The 22,196-nt window shown below is 37.8% G+C and overlaps 1 long non-coding RNA gene across 1 annotated transcript in view; it reads left to right on the top strand.

Moving 5' to 3' along the window:
• Positions 1–21,930, top strand: part of LOC113945326 — a 57,618-nt gene extending 35,688 nt beyond the window's left edge. Inside the window, exon 4 of the long non-coding RNA XR_003527047.1 lies at positions 21,812–21,930. This is a non-coding gene — a long non-coding RNA (uncharacterized LOC113945326). The remainder of the gene's footprint in view (positions 1–21,811) is intronic.
• The last annotated feature ends 266 nt before the right edge of the window (positions 21,931–22,196 follow it).

The raw sequence follows: 22,196 nt of genomic DNA, 5'->3' as shown, positions 1-22,196 counted from the left end.
GAAGAAATTTTTTAAAATAAGGATGGTGAGGCACTGGAACAGGTTGCCCAGAGAAGTTGTGGGTGCCCCATCATTGGTTGTATTCAGAGTCAGTTTGGATGGGGTTTTGAGCAATCTGATATAGTGAAAGACATCCCCTGTCCATGGTAGGGTGTTTAGATTAGATGATCTGAACTCTACAGAAGCAGAAGTACCTTTTGAAGTTTTTTGTCATTGTTAGCTGCTTAAAGGAAGAAGACTAAAAGCTCAAAAACATGTCTACATCTTACTAATATTGTGTGAAATAATGCATTTCTACCATGCATTTCCAAAAGCATAAAGATTTGATGAGAGAAAAACCCTATAATTTAATCTCACCTCCTGTGTAAAATAAACTGTAAATTTCATTCAGTTACTTCATACTAACATAGGTAATTTAATTTAATTCATCTCTTTTTGGACCAGAAGTCATACAATGGAGACTCTCAGGATTGTACTCTTTGAATGCAAATATATTGAGGTGAATTATAGTAGGTCTGGAGCCTTTCATGTCACAATTTACTTTTTCTAGCAAGGTGTGGTTTTGGAATGACTGATCAGTTATTTTAACCATTTCCCAACATTTTTGTGTAGCAGTATTTCTAGCTATTGTTTTTCTTTACACTAACTGTTAATCACCTGTTCTAGTCATCCTTTATTTTCTATCTGCATTTTTCTATCCTGGCTCTTGTTACACCCTTTTTGCTATACTGAAAACATCATTATAAACAGTTATATTTATAAAATCTGATTAGATCACTTGTTTATCTCCTTCAATTATTTTCTTAAAACCCTGCAGGCTTTTTCTGTGGGTTTTGTAATTTTTTCCACCTTTATAGTTTCAACATAAGCCCATTATATCTAGAATATTTGTAAATTAGTGTCATATGAAGAAATAAACTCACCCTTCTTGTTTTAGTTTCTTGAACTCCACGCTTCCAGAACACATTTTACATGCCATATAGAATGAAGTCTCTTAATTCTAGGATACCAACATTCGTTTTGCTGTCACCATTTAGCCAGAGGTACTGGAATCAGAAAGGTGTCCTGTGATGAATCACTCTGATCAAATCTCAACCACTAGAAGTAAAAGCTTTTCTTTAGTTTTGACACCTCCTTTCTTGTTTAAATCAGGGCTTACACTGATGAAAGATATGGAATAAATTAGATATTGTAGTCCCAGTTCTCCCACTGACTGTTGGTAATCTGATCTACAGAAATCTCTTACAGTTTTGAAACTATTGATTTTAGAACTTATCTCAAGATAGCTGTGAGGTTGAGAAGTATTTAATCTCTCTTCATATATCACTTCATGCACTGCCCTGACATTGGTACTGGACTGTCAGTCCAGTACTCTCTGACCAGGTTCATTCAGCTTTTTCAGACAGGGAAGGTTTAATGTTTTAATACAAAATTTACTTATTTGAAGGTAATTAACATTACACCGGATTTTGATTTAGCATAATGCATTGTACTAATATCACAACACAATACAGTAAGTGCAATATACAGTTGAATCACAATGATTACCACTACCAGTCTCAGTATGGTCATTGCCACAGAGTTGGGTCTGCCTATTTTCTGGGAAGGATTACATATGTTGAAGTCAGTTCAAGACTACTACTCTCTTCAAGGTTCATTTTGATAGTTGCTCAGTTTTTAGGAGCCACTTACCCCATGCTGGTCTGACTAAATCAGGAAGACATGCAAATTTTTTATTAACTCAGGGAAGGCCATTTACACAAACAGCTGATTCATTCAACTAAAACATCCATGCACCTAACACAAGGGCCACTCTCTGCTCCCCTTTGTGTTCAGGTAAGTTCAATTCTCTCTACAGCAGTTGTAGTCACTTCCTGTATACTACCCTGAGCTTCCTGAGCACATCACTTGTGCCTATCTCCTCCATGCCTTCTTCCACTGTAGTCACACAGATGCATCCCACCTGAGTTTTCTCTGCTCCACAGAGAAATTGCCCGGTCACATTAAGCACATTCTGATAATGCTGCATCAAAGGGAGCAAGAAGCAAGGATAAATCAGAGATACAAACTTGACTGAATCCATTTACCATTAGCTTACCTTTTGTTGTATAACTTGACATGGGACAGATTCCTTTACCTACACACTGACCTCAAATGACCAATGCATGTGACTTGAGAGGCAGAGTACTGCAAACCTGCCCTTGTTTAATCATCCTTAAAACAGTCTTGCAAACTAATGTGGCTTTGAGCATAAATTTATGCAGCCCGTGGAACTGTTCTAGTTTATGTCTACTTAATACAATTGCCTCTGAATACCTTTGAGACCCAGAGTTGAGGACTTTGTTACTCCTCCTCCCCTTAGCAACAGATAACAGCTGTGGGATTTTTATGATCACATTCTTTAAAATTATTAGAGAGATGCCCCTGCCCAAATTAAGGTGCAAATGAGACCAAGTCAATAGTACCAATTTTTATTTAATGGTAAATGGAAGGTAGAGAGAGATAGAAAGAAATAGGAAAAAAAGAGTGGGCTAGAGAAAAAGAGTGACAGGGAGATAAATTAAGTAGAAAAAATATCTCCACTCTGTGGATTCCAACGGTATCCCATTGACCCTCTTCTTGTGGTCTTCCTGGGTGAAAAGGTCCCACTCAAAGGAAAACAAAAATTACTTTTCTTCAGATTTGGAATAACTTCATCTACTGCAAAAGCATCAGTAACAAAAAGGAAAGCACAACACCCCTTGTCACTGACATTCAGATACATATTTCGGGGCACATACCAGAAATGTTCATCTTCAGAGTGTTTGAGTTTTTTGAAAGAAATTAATTTATCACTGAACTAGTTTCAAAGTACAGAAAAGCTCAAACTCAAGTATACTGATTGCTGTGATACCAGATAGAATTTACCAGTTCTACCATCATATTCTTAAATGAGAATAGCTTGAAATCTGCGGGTTAAGGTTTTGGGGGGGTTTTGTTTGTTTGTTTTTCACAATAGCTATATTTGGAAGATACCTTCTTGATGTAGTTGACATTAAATAGAGTGTTGAAGAAATTTGCAGTGGGAGGATTCCTACTAAATCAAGATATGAAGGTAAATGATCCTTTACATGCTAGAAGGAACCTAGAAGACATCTTTGACTGCGAAAGTCCCAGGGTAAAAACATTGTTAGCTCTGGGTTTAAAAGAGGATTAGATAGGTTCTGAGTGGACACACTTTCTGAGTGTTCTAATTGCAACTGACTTTGTGTCCTAAAGCAGCTTACGTATCTATTACGTAATTTCAAAGATTAAATCCACTTCAAAAAGACACGTGAGCATTTCAGAAGCCTTTGAGGACTACAGAGAGAAAGACTAAGATTGAAACTTTCCAAAAATTACTATCATACAACAAATATACTTGAGTTTATAAAAGTGAGAAAAAGAAGTTCCACAAGGTCTGTCTGAGTATTTTGGACACAAGAGGTAGGTGAGATTTTGGAAAGCTACAGCCGCTGTGTCAATGCAATTGGCAGTTCAAGATAAGAGTATTCCCTGTAACTAGGAGGAAATAGTAGTCTAGAATAATAACACAGATTAGTAGTATATTGGTGTCTAGTTTCACACTATCCCAAGAGGATCGAACTACATGTTGGAGAAGGTTTATAGCTGCCAAGTTAAGCAGTCTTCTAATAGAACCATGGTAAAGTTCTTTTGACCTAGATGCCTTTATTTTTAAAGGTAAAAAAATGTTGCCCTTGAGATAAAGCATCAAACACAGATGAAAGGAAGAATTCTACATTTACCCATGCCTTAATTATTCTGATTGGCTCAGTGTAGGTGTCCCAATATGTCAGATGCCGAGAAATTCCACATGTACTTATTCCTCCTTCAATCAATGGCAATTTATCTACCAACTCTGCATGTGTGACGTATAAACTGGGGTGTGCAATTCATCAGGAATTATAACTTGTAAAACTTATGTTTCTTGTTCAGATTTGGGTGGTAGACACCTTGCTGACTCAGGGACTGAAGAATTTCAAGTCAGGAATTCAGGGCATTTGTGCAGTACAAGAGAGGATTTAACAATTTTAAGTAGTTTCTTCAAAACAAATAACAGCCAGAACACCACACAATCAAATCCCAGCCCACAAAACAAACCCACAAAATATTAAAAGAGAGGAAAAACTTAAGCTACTGTGTAAAAATACTTGGGAATAGCTGTGGCTTGAGGAAACCCCCACTATAATTTTTAGTGTGTCTGGGATTTTATTTGAATTCCAAGACAAGAGCTCTGATCTTCAGTTTATATACATAAACACACTCTGTGTTGCAAAAGAAAACAACAGGTGGTGTCATCTTTTAACCAGTATACTACTAGTAAAAGAAATGCCATGATTTTGATTTTGATTTTGCAGGCAGGTGCCAAAATAGACTTAAACTCTATCAAAAGTAGTGTAACCAGCAGGTTGAGGGAGGAGACTCTCCCCCTCTACTCTGCTCTTGAGACACCCCACTTGCAAGACTGCATCCAGTTCTGGAGTCCTTAACATACAAAGGGTACAGAATTGTTGGAGATAGCCCAGAGGAGGGCCACCAAGATGCTCAGGGGGCTGGAACATCTTCCCTATGAGGAAAGGCTAAGAAAGTTGGGGCTGTTCAGCCTGGAGAGGAGAAGGCTCCAGGAAGACTTTATTGTGACTTTCTAATAACTAGAGGGGGCCTGCAAGAAAGCTGGAGAGGGAATTTTTGCAAGGGTTTTTAGTGACAGGACAAGGGGTAATGGCTTTAAACTGAAAGAGGACAGATTTATATTAGATATTAGGAACAAATTCTATACTATGAATGTTCTGGGACACTAGAACAGGTTGCCCAGAGAAGCTGTGGATGTCCCACCACTAGAAGTGTTGATTTGGGCTTTCATCAACCTGGTCTAGTGGAAGGTGCCCCTACCAATGGCAGGGGATTGGATCTAGATGATTATTAAAGTCCTTTCCAACCCAAAACATTCTACTATTCTATGAATATTACAAAAGAGGTAATTTTGAAGTGTATAGATGCTTCATTAGTCATGTGAATGCCTATATTGACATGAAGGATTGGAGACAGTCTTTTCCTTTTTATTTATTTGTGAAAAGCTCTTCATCTTTGCATTAATTAAATCTCAACTGAGGAAAAAGAAATGTCAGAAGAATGTTGGGTGAGGTTGGCAGCACTAACATAGCAAGGGATCCATCTTCCACTTCCTGTTTCATTGAATGTTTAACAGTTTAAAACCTAACGAAAGGGTTGCACTGATTGTGAACATGATGGGGTCTTCAAAAATGGTCTTACCCTCTTTCAATTGATTTAATGTTTAGGAGCATTCTGGGAATGTCTGAAGAGCGATTTTATTAGAATTCTGAATGGTTTTAAAAGGTTGTTTTTTTTTTATTTTTTCCCTTAAATACAATTGTATAGTTCTCCAGTTGTTACTGTGCAGTGTTCAGGTTCCCTGTGGCCTTCAAAGCTCTTTTATTCATGCACAAAAGAATTTTTAAATTGCAGCCAACCATTAGCAGAACATCAATAGCTTACTTAAAGATTATCATAAGTGCGTGCCTCTAAATCAAAATCTTTGCAGTCATGATCATCAATAAATATGGTCTAATATGGCATAAATAAATGACCATGTACTCCAATTTTACATTGAAATGAATATTTTTGAACTCTGATTACTTCAAATGATAAGCAAAAAAACTTAGCTGAAAAAAACTTTCCAGTAATTCATAAATAATAGTGACCCTTTTTAGTTTTTATTTTCTTCATCTTTCTATATTTCACAATATATTTAATCCAATAACACAATGATATAGTGTAAAAAAAGGGCATTATATTATTTATATTCTTAACCATGTTTTGTACATTCAAGGTCTGCTTCTGGTCTCAATCTGTTCCAGAATTAATGAATCTGATAATAATAAATCTAAAGAGAATTTTTCAATATCCCTTCTGGCATTTGCTCAGACTAGTGAGGGCCACTAGACAAATTTCACTGGTAGGAAGGTCCTATAGCCTAGGAGTAGACTGGGAGGGTGTGTTTAATCTTTGTCAGTCAGTCACCAAGAGTAGGGACCTGGCTCATGAACACTTCAGTCCCTTTCAATGGGCACATATCTTCTTTCCTGTGGGAATTAAGGCACAAACAGAAAATGTTTTCGTAATATGTCTTGTACTTAAATGGACCTTAAAAAATCCCATAAGGATATAATGGAAGGAGAGAGCATCTGTTCACTTAATCTGGTCCTTTCCAACAGAGAAGGTGATAATAAGTAAAAGAGAATGCCATAAGCATCAACACACAAGAACACAAACTTGATCTACAGACAGTAACAGAGAGAGTAAAAGGAGAATAAAACCTGGACAGTCACACTAATTGGGAAGGTATGTGGAATGTTGAAATGTTTATTTCAGTAAAGTTACCTGATGGAGGGCTTTGTCAAGTGGCATACTAGGAAAAAGGGATAAGTTATAAACAAAACATACAGAGGTACAAAGGTAACAAGAGACAAACATCAACATTCAAGCTGACTGATGGGCTACCGAGAAACTGTAGCAAACCAGACTTTGTAATTGATAAGGAAGCAAACCTGAGGGTGCAGGCTATTGGAAGAGAGTGGTGGGACTGTGCCAACTGATGAGGCAATATGCAGGGGAAAGGTGAACTGAGAGAAACAGACAGTGGGAATAGACAAAAGGGGATACGAAAGGGATTGGTCAGATGTGAAAAGACCAAGTCAGTTTGTTTGTCTGACAGGGCCCTGTGCCTTCTTTGCTGACCGACTGGCTTACATTGAACTTGCTGTGCACCAGGACAGAATAGAGGGTGGAGGGTTTTTTGTTTGTTTTAGCCTATTTCTAGTCTACACGGTTTCTTAAACAATTTCTGGAAAACATGTTTATGAAATTCATTGCACTAATTACAACCTAAGTTTAGAATATTACCTTTATCTCATTTATTATGAACTATTAACATAATTAATTTATCCATGTAAACAATTATAATTTATGAAAAAACCTTCTAACAACTTTTAAATGCAATGAATGGATGATTGAGTTAGAAAAAAATATTGTCACAGTACAGATTATTTTCAAATTCCATTCCCAAGAGAAAAGTACAAACTCCTTGATTTTAATAACGGAGATTACAACTTCAGATATATTGCATTTCTCTATATTTTACCTTCAGGAATATTTTTTAGCAATGCTGACATACTAAAGTGACTAAAGATGCAGTTAAAATAGCATAACTTCAGACATCTGTAAAGGAGCTGTCTGGAATTCTAAAATACTATCATAGTGAATGGGGAGGTGCAGGTCATTTTAAGAAACAATTTAGATCACCATATGTGTAAATCTCATTTTGAATGAGGTGAGCCATGTCCTTGAAGAGCTCATCTTCTTTTTCTATAAAATTATTCTGAGATATCTTGTTTAGAATCAGAGAATTATAAAATATCCTGTGTTGGAAGGCACCCACAAGGATCACCACATTTAACTCTTGACTCCATACTGGTCAAGCTAAAAGCCAAATCAAATAGCTAAGAGCATTCCCCAGATGCTTCTTGAGCAGTGATAGGCTTGGAGCCATAACTTCTTTCCTGGGAAGCTTGTTCCAGCGCTTCATCACCCTCTTAATGAGCTCTTCCCTAATATCTAATCTGAATTGTTAGTGAAGCAGATGTAAGGGATTCTCTTGTGTCCTATTACCAAACATCGGAGTAGGTCATCACCTCCTTCTCTACTCCCTCTCATGAGGAAGTTGTAGACAGCAATGAGATCACCCTTCAGTCTCCTCAAAACTGAACAAACTTAGAAAGTACAGTCATTCTCCGTTAAGTCATGCCCTCTAGTCCTTTCTCTGTCTTTGATGTCATCCTTTGGACATATTCTAATATTTTTATATCGTTTTTACATTCAGAAAGACAAAACTGCACACAGTACTTGAGGTGAAGATGCACCAGTGCCAAGTCCAGTTGGACAATCCTTTCAACTAGTTAGTTATACTGTGACTAATGACCCCCAGGATACAGTTGGCCCTTTTGGCCACCAGAGCATACTGTTGGCTTGCATTGAACTTTCCATCAACTAAACCCCCCAGATCCCTTTCTGCAGGTCTGCATTACAGCCTCTTGTCTCCTACTTATGCATTCTGAGGTGCAAAATCCAGTATTTGTTCTCTCTAAATTTCATATGATTGGTAACTGCCAAACACACTGACCTATTGTGATCTCTCTGTAAGGCCTCTCTACCCTTCAGTGAATCAACAGCTCCTCCTAGTTTAATACTGTCAGCAAAACTTATTTTGTGTGCACTCAACTCCTGTGTCCAGGTCACTGATAAAAACATTGAAGAGAACTGGCCCCAAAATTGAGCTCTGGGGAACATCACTAGTGACTGGCTGCCAAACAGGTTTTACCCCTTTCCTACTTGGCTGTCAGTACCTGTATCAAAAAGTTATCTTCAACATGTTTCAGAAATTCCCTGGACCTTTTTGTGTCTGCTCTGTGAGTCCCAGTTAATAACTACGAAGTTGAATTCATCCATAAGGCCAAGATCTAGAGATTTCCTTTAATGTCTTATATAGTAATACATTGATGTCATCATACTGGATGGGTGATCTACCGTAGAATATAACAATAGCATCTATTTTTTTAACTTTTCCCCTAGTCTAAACACAGAGGATCTCAACCATGTCTCTCCTAACTGCAAGCCTTGTACAGTACAATCCCTCCTCTACTTGAAGCACTACCCCTTCTCCTTGCCTGTCCTGTGTCCCTAAGAGCCTAAAACCATACATTCAGTGAAAGAGCTCTTGATAGATGTAGTAAAGGCATACAATTATTTCACACAAATCTTGTCTTGGATAACTTGAGTGAATATTAATTTTCACTGGAACTTGCAACGCTAAAACCTGTAGGTACTTTTAAGAAACTCAGTCCTACAAGTAGTGTATCCTAGGTCGATATCAATCTATAGAAAAATGCGGTATCTGTTAGAGAGTTTATTATTTCTTTAGCTGTAAATGAAAGATAAATAAAAGTTACCTAAACAACAGTGAAAGTGCCCCAGCCCTTCTGAAATCAGATGAGATTTAACTGTATCTTCTCAATTCTTACAAGTTAAAATAAGGTAGTTACACATAAAACAGTTTAATATTATTCAGATGTATTTTCATATCTAATACACAAATCATATGCAAATTGATGCATTATATGATCCATCAGAATCATATAGCCAAAAATATATGGGTCTTAAAAGTAATTTCAGGAAACTTCTATTCCATCATTTGTTGAGGAAGGACAAGAACACTTGGGGTTTTTTGTTTAATCCGCTCTTAAAAATCTCCAGAGAGGGAGACCTCAAAAACTTCCAGTACTTCATGATCCTTATATTTAAAATATACTTACTTTTTTCCCCTTGCCCTATAACGTCTTAATCACCCAAGTTGATGAAAAAAGCAATTGTTTCATCAGTCTCACTGTAACATTTTTTGCTTTGTTTCTCTTCCTAGATCTTCTCTTAATAGGGAAATCTGTGTTCTTCAGCTTCTACTTAATTAATTTTGTTCCTTTCCTTCAGACCTATAACACTTTCCTTAAGAGTTGGTGCATGAAATTCAACATAATAAGGTATCTTCCCTCCTGAACATTAAGGAAATTCATGATTAGGGAAATCTGGAAGGAAAGGAGAGGGAAAGACTGCTTTACTAACCTAACAATCTTCTTTTTACATTCTTATAAAACACATTTTATTACAGTTGCAGCCTCATCAACATCAGAAACTAGAAAACTATATTTCTTTCACTATTGCTATTTAGTAGTGGTATTTTTGGCTGGCATACAACAATCTTACTAGTCTGCCTCAGAATAAAATTTATTGTTCTCCTCAAAACTACTTTTTGTCCATGATAACCGTCACATTTTTCTCTGCAACACTGTGCTTAGCCATTTTTCCCTCATTTCATTCCTATATGTTGGATGTCTCCTCTCATGTACTTCACTGAATGTAATCCTATTGATTTGGGGGTAGTTGTCCAAAACTTTGATGAACTTCTGACATCATCTTTTTAAGTGGTAAGTTTAACCTCACGAGTTTTGGTGTCATACACAGTTTTCCTAAGTGCAATTTCTATCTATCAGGTAAGTAAACAATTAAGCTGAATAATGCTAATCTCATAATCAGTATCTACAGGCTTTCAGTTGAAATGCATTACCAGTTAGGTAGTAAACCATATTTAATCTCTGACATTGGTAATATTTTCCTGTAATAATTACACAGAGATAAGGTGTTTTCTGCAAAAATACCTTCATCAGTAGGGAAGCCGAGTAGAAAAAGAGGATAAAGGAAAGCTGTTATGATTTTTGTGACCTAATTTTCTATCCATAAAAAATCATGACTTGCTGGATCTCAAATTTAGAGAAAGCTATCAAGTGAAGGGCAGAGGAGGAAATATTTCTTGTTTTATTTAAATTTAATATAGTCTATAAAATACTGAAATATGTTAGAGAGTCTTATTTAGAGTTGTCTTCATTGTTAGACACAAAAAAACCACAACATTTCTATTCGAATGTAGCATGCATAAACCCTGCTTCCATGAATCTTGCACACAGAAGTTATGTCTTGCCTTGGAGTCACAATTATAATGTTTATATTTTGCTGAATTATCCAATATTGTTACCTGTGCTGAAATAAATGTTTTAAATCTTGCTGGGAAATCCTAACATAGTCATAGTCATAGTAGTTACTATAGTAGATATGATAATTTGTATCTTTCCTATATATGAGAAAGATATATAATATCTTTATATATATATATAAAGATATATAATATATAAGAAACATATATAATTAATTATCTGTATCAGTGATCTGATTATTGATGATCTACTGTGTGTAGAAGGTAAAATTGAATTTTATATTTAGGAAAGAATTTGTTTTCAGAAAAGAAGAGTGAGAAGTTTGGGCTTTCTTTGGTTTCTCTTTGCTCTTCAAGAGAACCCTATTATACACAGGTATTTATAAACATACCATTGTTTTCTGATATGACAGCAACATCTTATAAAAACAGATTTTTAAGGCATTTAGATAGTTATTTCCTGCTTTTCATTTAATGTTATGACTAAAAATCTTTTACAAAACTGTGTGAGGCAGTACACTAATAATCCTGTAACATACAGACATGGTTAGGTTTCGCGAACGAAGATTTGGGAAGGCTACATGCAGAATACTTATTTTTAGTAAAGATTTTTTAAGAATCACTAAATAATGCTTGCCTTACTAATCAAGGAAAGGTGGCAACTTGTATAAATCTTGAAAATGTGAGAAGATTTGAAAAGGCAGATGTTCGTCTCTGGGCTCATCTGTCAGTTCATTTGTACATCTCCTGGATCATGCTGAAATTTGTTAACGCACTTTTAGCTTAAAGAGCATCTACTCAGCAGAAGAATATATTAGGAAGTTCGAAATTACCCTTTTCTGTTCTTTGCTCCTAAGTGTCAGCTGCAAACTTGATTCATAACAGAAGCAGGATAAATACAGAAATCAAGAGAGTACCACGAAAACCAAAGCCATGAATTGTCAGAGCCTATTCTTTCTAATGTTGTTTAAAGTTCACTAAGAACTGCTTTGAATTTTCATGAATGTGGTTAACAAACTTGTCTCTTTAATAATATTCCACTGTTAACAGTGTGTGAGGAAGATCTTAGCTGAAAGAGGTTACTGTCTGTCTTTAACATTAGTAAAACACACATTAGCAGTTTCATTGACAAAAGAACTACACAGCAAACCAAAAAAAACCCTGTAATACGTTGCATAAAAATAGGTTTTATTCTTGACATCAGACACTCTTGCAGGATTCTTCCCCTCCACTCTACTATCAGTTAAAAACAAGGTCTAGCAGCAGAAAGAATATTTCACCCTACAGGAAGAACAGTAAAGATAACCTCCTCCTGGCATGCCTGTACTTTAGGTTACATTGTAGATATTGTTGTCAAAATATTATCAAGTGCAGCTCAAAAGAAAGTAAAGTCAAGCTGTTCACACAAAAAAAACAACACAAGAAATCCACTATGTTAAGATAATTAAAATATGTCCAATATTCTTTATTCTGGTCACATTGAAGGTTCTAATTATACTCAGTAAAACTCACAATAAAAATAGTATAACAAAATTGGTTTAATACACAGAGTCAAGGTCTGGTCTACTTCTCACATCACCCCACCAGTGAGTAAGCTGGGGATGTGCAAAAAATTGGGAGGGGACACAGTCAGCAAAGCAGACCTCAACTGAAAAAAGGGATATTCCATACCATACAGTGCCATGCTCAGTAATAAAAGCTGGGGTAAGAAGGAGAAAGAGGAGAATGGTTGGAGTGATGGTGTTTGTCTTTCCAAGTTACCCTGACGTGTGATGGAGCCTGGCTTTCCTGGAGATGGCTGAACACTTGCCAGCCATCATGGGAAGTGGTGAATCAATGTCTTGTTTTGTTTTGCTTGCATCTGTGGCTTTTGTTTTACCTATTAAACTGTCCTTACCTTAACCCACGAGTTTTCTTACTTTTACTCCTCTAGTTCACTCCCTCATCCCACCAGAAGAAAATGAGCAAGCAGTTGCATGGTGCTCAGTTACTATCTGGGCTTAAAACATAACAACTCTATTAAAATACATATAAAGTTACATGATCTATAAATGTTACATAATATAGAATTGAATAATATAAAAAATTACTGCAGAGTTCAGTCTTATATTGTCTTGTTAATGATCTATTCATTGTTTGGTTAATGAACAGACTGACAATTTATGAGTGGCTCTGCTTATAAAGTAGTACACTAAATGTAAAAACCTTTTTAGTGAAGTAAAATTTAAAATAATGTTGTTCTTTTGTGAAATATTTTTATTAGAAAGAGTGACCAAAAACTGTTCCCTCTCTAAGACCATTAGTTTAGTAACCAAACATGTAAGCATAAATTCTACATCAAAGATTTCTTGCCCGTTTGTTAATACTAGGCTTACTAAAATTCAGATATTTAAACATTTACCTTAAACAAAGAAATAAAGGGTATATTTCTGTACTTTTCTCTTCAAATAAACTTTTAAGATATTTCTATATTTAATGTAGGCTAATAACATGAAGATAGACAGAAGTTGTAGACTGAGGTGTTGTAGTGGTTTGAACCTTGTTTTCCCCCAGAGGCTGAAAAAGTGGTAACCCCCAGGGGTGGAGACCCCTGGAAGTTTTGAAGTTCTGCCCAATTAGCGCTCCTGCAGAAATGAAAACATATCACAAGCACCGGAAGAGAAGGGGTGTAGTTGTAGTTTGAGTTGGTAGAAGAAGTAGCCATGTTGTGGTAGAGCCACGAGGAAAGGGACCCGGAGCCCCTCGGGGCCTCTGGGGCCCCCCAGCCCAGTTGGGGGCTACAGAGACAGAGCAGAAGTGGCGGCAGTGTCCAGAGACTCTGGATAAGAGCCAGGACAGATAAGAACTGAACCGGAGGAAGCAGCAGAAGAGAGCCCGCAGCAGAGCTTTGGAGTTCTGGAGGTAGGAACTGTACCAAACCCCTAAAACTCCTTTGAGACCTCCTGGAAAGGAGGAAGATGATGGACTCTTGCTTGAAAGAGCCTTGAAGTGCTACAGCACTTGCAGAGAGGAGCTGAGAAGCTCAAAGGTGTCCTGAAGCTGGACCGGGACGGAGAAGGAATGCGGGGGGGGGGTTGACCTTGGCCCCCCCTCGCTGCTGCTGCTAAGCTAGCAGCCTTGAGACAGAGCACAGAGCTCTGCAAAGGGGAATTTGAATCCCCTGAGGAAAGGGACTGCCACGAAGACCCCTGAGCTTCGTGGTATGACGTGGTGACGTGAACTTGTCCCTGCTACGCAGTCCACGGAAGAAAAAGACCCTCGTTTTGGAGATGACGGGCCAAGGGGCTTGGAGACCCCCTTGTGTGTATTGAACAGAGATCCAGCTACAACAATCCAGTTACTGCTGCATGCATGAGATGAGGAGAACCTGCTGCCTTAGAAGAAGCTGCTGCCCTGAGAGACTGGAAGAGATCTGTCCTTCTTTCCCTCCTGGACTTTTATTTGGAGGGGAGAGGAGATCTGATCCATTGTAAATACTATATGTCATGGTAGAGATAGTTGTGATCGTGTGTATAATGTGTTATAGTATTTATTTGTACAGTCATTGTAATATATTCCCTTTCCCCCATTCTGAGTCTGGTTGTGTTTTGTCTGGAAAAACCCATCTCACATTAGGTTGAGATGTGGGAGGGGGGATGGAGCTAGAGAATTGGATTTTGGGGCTATCTCAAACCATGACAGGTGTAAATTAGTGTCATAGTATACTATTTTCACACAAAAGCGATGGTGAATTTCCCGTGTCTTGAGATCACATGCAAGAAAACCCCTTAGAATTGGGGAGTTTCACCTATCTTAACCTGTTGACATCCAACACAATAGGCTGATCATTTTTTAAGATATTGAGGAAAAAAAAGAACACACCAAAAAGTGAAAGAGCACATTTCGCAAACACTTTCACACACACACTTCCCCCCCATGCACTTTTGCATGTACATAAACATCTACTTCTCTCTCCTGTTTCAATTTTACATATTTTCACCATGGCTTATACTTAGTCTGGCCAGTTCATCCAGCCAGGTGTAGCATGGCATAGGAGGTTGAGGTGGTATGTATCTCTGCCTTTAATTCTCCTGGCTGGTCTGAGTCACGTGTGGCCACAGTCTCTCAGGGTTGTCCCTTAGCCATCATGGGTCACTCATGGACTGCAATCCCTCAGGGGTGTCCCTGAACTGGCACATCTGTCTCCCACAGATTCCAGTGCTTCTGGGGACTTTGAGTGCCTTTCTAGAGCATGTCTCTCCAGACTCTAACAGCTCTCTTTTTCAGATGTGTTTGAGCAGAGGTCCTTGTTGCTTCTCTGATTGGATCAACTTTGGTGTAGCACAGCTAAATTTTGATGCACAGTGAATATTTTCCACTGTTGTTTCCCTTTGTCTCAAGGCAGTCTGGACCCCATTTCAACAGACACATTGCAACATGTGGTCTTTCCCACATATATCATCACTGTAGCCTACTCCTGCTTACACACATACCTACTACAGCCTCCACTCTTTGGTCAAGTGAAACTTATATTTAAGACTAAATTATGAAGATTAAAGAAGTAACCAAACACCTATACATTTCAACTGTGAGCACAAGGGCTGAGAACCATTACAAATTACTAATCATGACACAAATTCTGCTTTCTTTTGATAAAACAAGTTCAACTCTGTATTTCTACCTATGCCATTACTTCAGTTATTTTCATCTCATTTGTTGAAGTGTTCACCAAAGAGGAGAACTTTGTCCTTCTTTTTTTTTTTTCTGTCTACACTTTTCTCTCAATGTTTTGTACTAAATAAATGAAACACAAAACTGAATGAACAGCAAACAAAAAATGAGATACAAAATATGTCAGTCATTTAATTTTCTTTAAATTTGCTTCCATGTGTTTGGAAACTTTCTATTTATGGGATATTGGTTTATAATCAGACAGTCTCTAATAATTTTTAATCAAGTTTCATAATTTATATTCTTGACACTGAATTCTGAAGTGCATTTTGTCTTATTTCTGGATTCATTCCTGAGGTTAAGGTTTGCAGTGGTTTTATTTGTTTTGATTTTCATTTCAATATTTTAGCTAATTACTTTCTTTTGAAGTTAATTTAACCTCGATTGTTCAGAACTCAATCATTTCAATAGTTTTGTTTACTTGATTAACTGCTCTTATTTCTATGGAAAGGTACAGATTTGTGGGCAAAGAAAGGTATAGATTTGTGGGTTTTGGTAGAGGGGGGAGGGCTACAGGGGTAGTTTCTGTTAGAAGCTGCTAGAAGCTTCCCCTGCCTGGTGGAGCCAATGCCAGCCGGCTCCAGGATGGGTTTCCTGCCGCTGGGCAAGGTCAAGCCAATCAGGAGTGATAGTAACGCCTCTGTGATAACACATTTAAGAACAGAAGGTTGTGGTGCAGAAGGAATTCCAAACAGGGAAGAGTGGAGTGAGAACATGTGAACAACAATGTAGACACCAAGGTCAGTGCAGAAGGAGGAGGAGGAGGTTCTCCAGGCGCCGGAGCTGAGGCCCCTGCAGCCTGTAGTGTAGACCATGGTGGAGCAGCTGTGCCCCTGCAGCCCATGGAGGACCATCGGGGTGCAGAGACCCACTTGCAGCCCATGGAGAAGCCCATGCTGGAGCAGGTGGATATCTGAAGGATGCTGTGACCCCATGGGAGGTCCAAGATGGAGCAGGGTCCTGCTGGAGACCTGTAGCCCACAGAGAGGAGAACCCACACTGGAGCAGGTTTTTCCTGGGTAGGACTTGTGGTCCCTGTGGGGGACCCACACCGGTACAGCTCATTCATGAAAGACTGCACCCCATGGAGAAGTGACCCACGGGACAGTAGTTTCTGAAGACCTGTTGCCCAAGGGATGGACTCACGCCAGAGACATCCATCAAGGACTGTCTCCCATGGGAGGGACCCCTCGGGAGCAGGGGAAGGACCCATCTCCCTGAGCAGCAACAGAAAAAGCAACTGACCATAACCCCCATTCCCGATTCCCCTGCACCGCTGGTGGGGAAGAGGGAGAACATGGAAGGAAGGAGGGGTGGGGGAAAGGTGTTTTTAAGATTGTTTTATTTCTCACTCTTTTGCTTTGATTCTGTTAGTAATGAATGTAAGTAATATCCCCACTTTGAGTCTGTTTTTCTTGTGAAGGTAATCAGTAACTGACCTCTTCCAGCTCTTAGATCAAATCATGAATCCTTAGCTGGTTTTTTTCCTCTCTTCACTGTCCAATTGCAGAGGGAAAGCAAGAGAGTGGCTTTAGAGGGTACCTGGCATCTGACCAGGATCAACCCACTACAACTGGTCACCACTGGCAGCCCCATGCTGGAGCAGCAACAGCAAGTAGGGACAGGGATAAAGTGCATATGGGAAAGTGGAGCCTATAGATTAGTATTTTTGTAAGCACCAGGGGATCCACTCTTCAATTTTTTCTTCCAGGACTTTTTTTGAATTTCAGGTTATACTGGATAAAAACTGAAATGAGAAATGAGAAATAAGGTGAACTGGGGTTATAGTCATGGATCAGAACTCTTAAGGGAATTAATACCTTTCTAATTACGTTACAACTGGGCTTTACCTTACCTAGGAATATATTATATATTGACCCAATTCAAAATAAAAAAGTAACAAATGTCCCTTGGCATTTAGATACTTTTTATTCTGGGAAAGGTAGTTTCAATTTTTCATAAGCACAAGTGAACCTGAAACTCACTTTTTCAAAAGAAGCTTTTGAATTTTTAGTTCATCCTTTGTGCTTCCAGCTGATGTGACCTCTACTAAATAACCTAGACAAACTTAGTGTCTGGATCCCAAGTAGCCTTTAACCAGGATGTATATTTTGATATTCAATGCCTTAAAGACAGTGGTGCTCAGAATTCATGTTACAGAATTCACTGTGTGAGAAACAATAGCGTTTGGGACAGATATCTGAGTTTCCTGGACCCTTAATCATATTTTAATTGGCTTTGGTGGATTACCTTTCTGAATGTACGCTCTAAATCACACTTTGAGTATCTAAACAGTTTTTGTTTAAAGTTTGGCATTATCATTGTTTAACCATTCATACGTGTTCATGACTTTTTGGTAGTCTTTCTTAAAGAAATTACTATGGTTTTTACTGTAACTTTTAGAAATATTTTTTTACAGTTGTTGGTTTTCAAGTAATTAATTATTCTTCTGTTTAAATTAGATTTCACATGATTAATAAATATTTTTGAAGAAAAAGTGAGGTTATTGAAATATCCTGTCTGGTAAAGCAAAATCACTGCAAGCTAACAGGCTTTTTAATTTCATGGTTGATCTTGAAGTTGCATGAGATCATGAATTATAAAACAAAAGCTAACTAATCTTTACAGTCTTTATTTTCCTCATGATTTGCAGAAGTATTCAAGTACCTCATTCAACATAAATACATTATCATGAAAATATAATATAGCTAATTTACACCTTTGTGGGTCAGACTTGGAAGTCCTTTGCACTGATTTTTCACAATTTACACCCTTTTAAAGGTCTAAGCTATAAAACAGACAAAATGTGTCTTCTCCAAAATTTTAACTCGAGAAATGTTTTCCTTCCTATTCTAATTACGTTGTTTTCAGAAAGCATAAATTCTAACACTATTTGCTACCTCAAATTGAGAAATGAGCCCAACCTTTTATTTTTTCCTTTACTGCAAAGGTATAACATCTGTATGTACTTAGATACCTACCTCCTATTCCTAGTTCATCCTTGGTTTGCATGTAGGTATTTAGAAGCCTGACCACTCTAGATCTGAGCCACAATGGTCCATGATCATTATCCCACAGTTTTTATGGTAAAGTTTCCTACATTTCATACATGTAATACCAGCAGTACTTGGACAACCTCAGTGTGATCTGTAGTCAATTCTTGACGCTGCTGTCAGCTCAGGGAAGGCAGTGCAAGAAAAGAGGTCCTGTGATTCAAAATGTGCAGTCAGAATCAAATATTAGCTTCAAGCTGACATGAGCTTTTGCCCACAAGCAAAGCTGGGGGCTAGCTTTTGGATCCTTCAGTACTCTGCCTATAAGGGGGTCCAATACCTGAGTCCACCTCTTGTATCTGCCATACCTGGGCACAGGTACAGTATAACATTGACTTCCATCTATTTCTAAACAGGAATACAAAGGTTCCTATGATGCTATCGCTGCATATATGTATTTGAAGCCTGGGCTGTGGCATCAGTGTGGCAGAAGTATACAAAAGATTGGCACAGGTTGTCAAGTGTTAGGAAGGTGGGACTGGATAGGAGTAGAGATACTACTTAATAAAGACAGAATGATGGTAGATATAAGAAAGTGAAGCAATAATTTGAATTGTTGTGAAGAAATAAAATATTATGTTACAAGACAAAAGACAAATGATACAGAACCTGTTTCCTGTAGCCACGTTTACTGGCTGACATAGAGGTGCATGCTCCTGTTGTTGCTTCATGGTTGGTACTTATTTCTGGGATCTTTCGCTAACAAAGCCCAGATAAACTATTCCTGGGAAGTTCATTTTACGGCAACTTGTGTTACCAACAAAGTTTGTTATGTTTCTTTAAAATGGAGTCTAGCTTCAAAAAACAAAAATGGTGCAATGTATAGATGCCATTGAATTGTTCTAAACTGGGAATTTCGAAGAAAAATCATACAGTCATAGAATATCCTGAGTTGAAAGGGTCTTACAAAGATCACTGAAGTCCAACTCCTTCCCCTGCACAGGACAGTCCCAAGAATCACACAACATGCCTGAGAACATTGTCCAAGTGCTTCTTGAATTCTGTCAGGCTTGGTACTGTGCTGACTTCCCTGGGGAGCCTATTCCAGTGTCCAGCCACACTCTGAGTGAAAAATATTTCCCTGATATTCAACCTAAACCTCCCCTGACACAGCTTCATGCTGTTAAAATATTTTCTTTTACTCAGAAAATGGGACCTGGAGAGAGGGATATCTGTGCTCTCTCAAAGGGCATTTAATAGACTTCCAGAAAGTACTGCTAAGAGAAAGGTGTTTCTATGGGAAAAGAATGAAAAGATGAGATGGTAGAAGATGTGGTTGTTGAGCATAAGAAACTGGGTAGAAAAAGAATCACACCAAAAAAAACAAGTAAAACAAATGAACAAATATTTTGGAATAAGAAGTTCAGTATTTCAGCTAGGTTTTTAAGTAGTCTTGGAAAAACTGTAAGTGTTATGCTTCAAAGCATCCTTTAGAACAAATAGTAAGCAAACCTTACACAAATATATAGGTAGACAAGAATTCACTGTTAGTGTAACACAAATCCTAATGGTCTAATTCAAGAATCACTGTAAACCTTGATCTAATTTTTACAGAAAAGGAAGCATAATAATGCCGTTAAAATGTTATGCACACATTTTGTTCCTACCTCTTTTCTGTATGTTACAATCGCACTTCCACTGCCTTAGTCCTGAGGCCTTGTAAATTCACTAAAAAGCTAATGGTCTGTTACTAGCGACAGCAATACTGTATTACAGGCCTGTGTGGTTATGAATCAATCATACCAGGATTTAGGTGTAAATATAATAAGCAAACTTTGCCTTATCCTTTTCTTGCCCAAGGAAATAATTTCTACAGAAGAGTGTGAAGGGCAGAAGCAGAATGACTTTTATAGACCATCAGTGGCTGGAACCCAGGTTGAGAGAGAGACTATATTAAGATTTTAGAGGGGTAGAAATGAAAGAGCTTTTGCTATTAAAAGGACAAATATCACTCTTGTGGTAAGGACTGTTAAAGGAAATAAAGTAAAGTAAACCAAACCAAAATAAAGTAAAAGCCTTCAATATCTGAAAAGAGGACAGGAGATGTTGAAACCTGTCACCCATGACTATGTAATATTTTTGTTTCTCATAATCAAGACAATGAGAATACACTGAAATACGCTGCAGATTTTAGAAAGAATAGCTTGTCTGTTTCAGAGGTCTGTTTAAATCTGATTTGTTTTTGTCTAATTTGCACTACAGAATTGAAAATCTTTCATACTACAATGCCTCTCTTCAGTTGAATGGAATAATTCATTAATTTGTTGAAGCTCTATTCATTTAAGATTAGAGCAGGATAATGTTAACAGATAGTTTGTTTCTTATAACTCTACTGCTAAGCACTGAAAAGTCTTGAAAATAATGTAAGTATACTTTATAATATCTGTTTTGAGTTCAAGAACAGATTTGAGTTAGATGGCTTTTGATTAAATTCATTTTTATGCAGATGACTCACACTCCTACAACCCTCTCTCAGGTGAGAGGAGGAACTGTGTAAATTTATGCATCGCACATTTTTAGTAACACAACAATAATTCTAAGAACTGAAAGACTCACTTAGAAGGAACAAAGTTAATTTCAGTTTACTCCTCATAAGTTAAAAACAATAGCTCCCAATTTCCCTGAGAATTTCCTAATTCAGCGGGGTATAGATTTGTACAGATAAAAGAAATGGAATCTTTTCCAGACTTTTTTTCTGATCCGTGACACAGCTTCAAAAATGTGAAGTCATAGCAAGATATGAAAGATGCATGTGTGCACACGTGAGGTAATGTTTGGTAAGGACACTAATCTGAGAATAAGGAGTTCTGGCGTCTTCCTACTAGTATTCTCATGCAATACCTAAACTTCTCAGCGCAGTTACAGAGCTAACCAGTTTTGCCTCCTGACGTCTAGTACAAAGTACATAACATTGTTACAGCAAATGAGAAGTTGGATATACAATAGAGAAAGACATTGCTTCTATGTGAGAGGTGGAACTGTTGTTGTAGTCAAGAGCACCAGTTCTCTCTGGAGAAGGAATCAAGAGTCAAAGGAGAAGCAAGGGAGTGTACAATAACGAAATACAACTAGGGGGGAAAATTTAGGAGTATAATGAGTTCCATCAAAAGTAGTAGAAAAAACCAGATAAAAAACACCAAGACAGGCCATTCTTCTAATAGAATCAAATGATAGTAAATCAGAATTCATACTGTAAAGTACTGAGGAGAGATGTCACAAAAAAATTTATAACAAGTGTAAGACACCATATGTTCCCATGTTTAAAGGTAAAACTTGTACTGGGTCTGGCTGGGATGGAGCTAATTTTCTTAAAAGCAGCTCAAATTGTGCTGTGTTTTGCATCTGTAGCTAAAACTGTCTTGATAACACATCAGTGTTTTATCTATTGCAGAGCAGTGCTTAAGCAACATCAAGACCACCTCTGTTTCTTACTCTGCTGTCCCCTGGCGAGAATGCCAGAGGTGGGTGAGAGTTTGAGACCAGACACAGCCAGGACCACTGACGTCAGCTGACCAATAAACTGAGGAGTAGTCTTTCCAAAGTACCCTTAGAGTCTGTATGGGGTCAGTCATTGTTCTGCTGGTAGGAGGTGATAAGTGCTTGCCTCTTCATCACTTGTTTTTTTTCTTTTCTCTCTTTCCTTTTTCTTTTAATCTGTCTTCATCTCAGCTCATGAATTTTTCTTGCTTTTGCTCTTACAGTTTTCTCCTTTCCTCTGGGGACAAGGAGTGAGTGAGCAGCTGGTGCTTAGTTGTTAGCTGGAGTCAATCCACCTC

This window comes from Corapipo altera, unplaced genomic scaffold (assembly GCF_003945725.1).
Source record: "Corapipo altera isolate COAL_440 unplaced genomic scaffold, ASM394572v1 0, whole genome shotgun sequence".
NCBI lineage: Eukaryota > Metazoa > Chordata > Aves > Passeriformes > Pipridae > Corapipo > Corapipo altera.
This window is presented reverse-complemented; position numbering and strand designations above follow the sequence as displayed.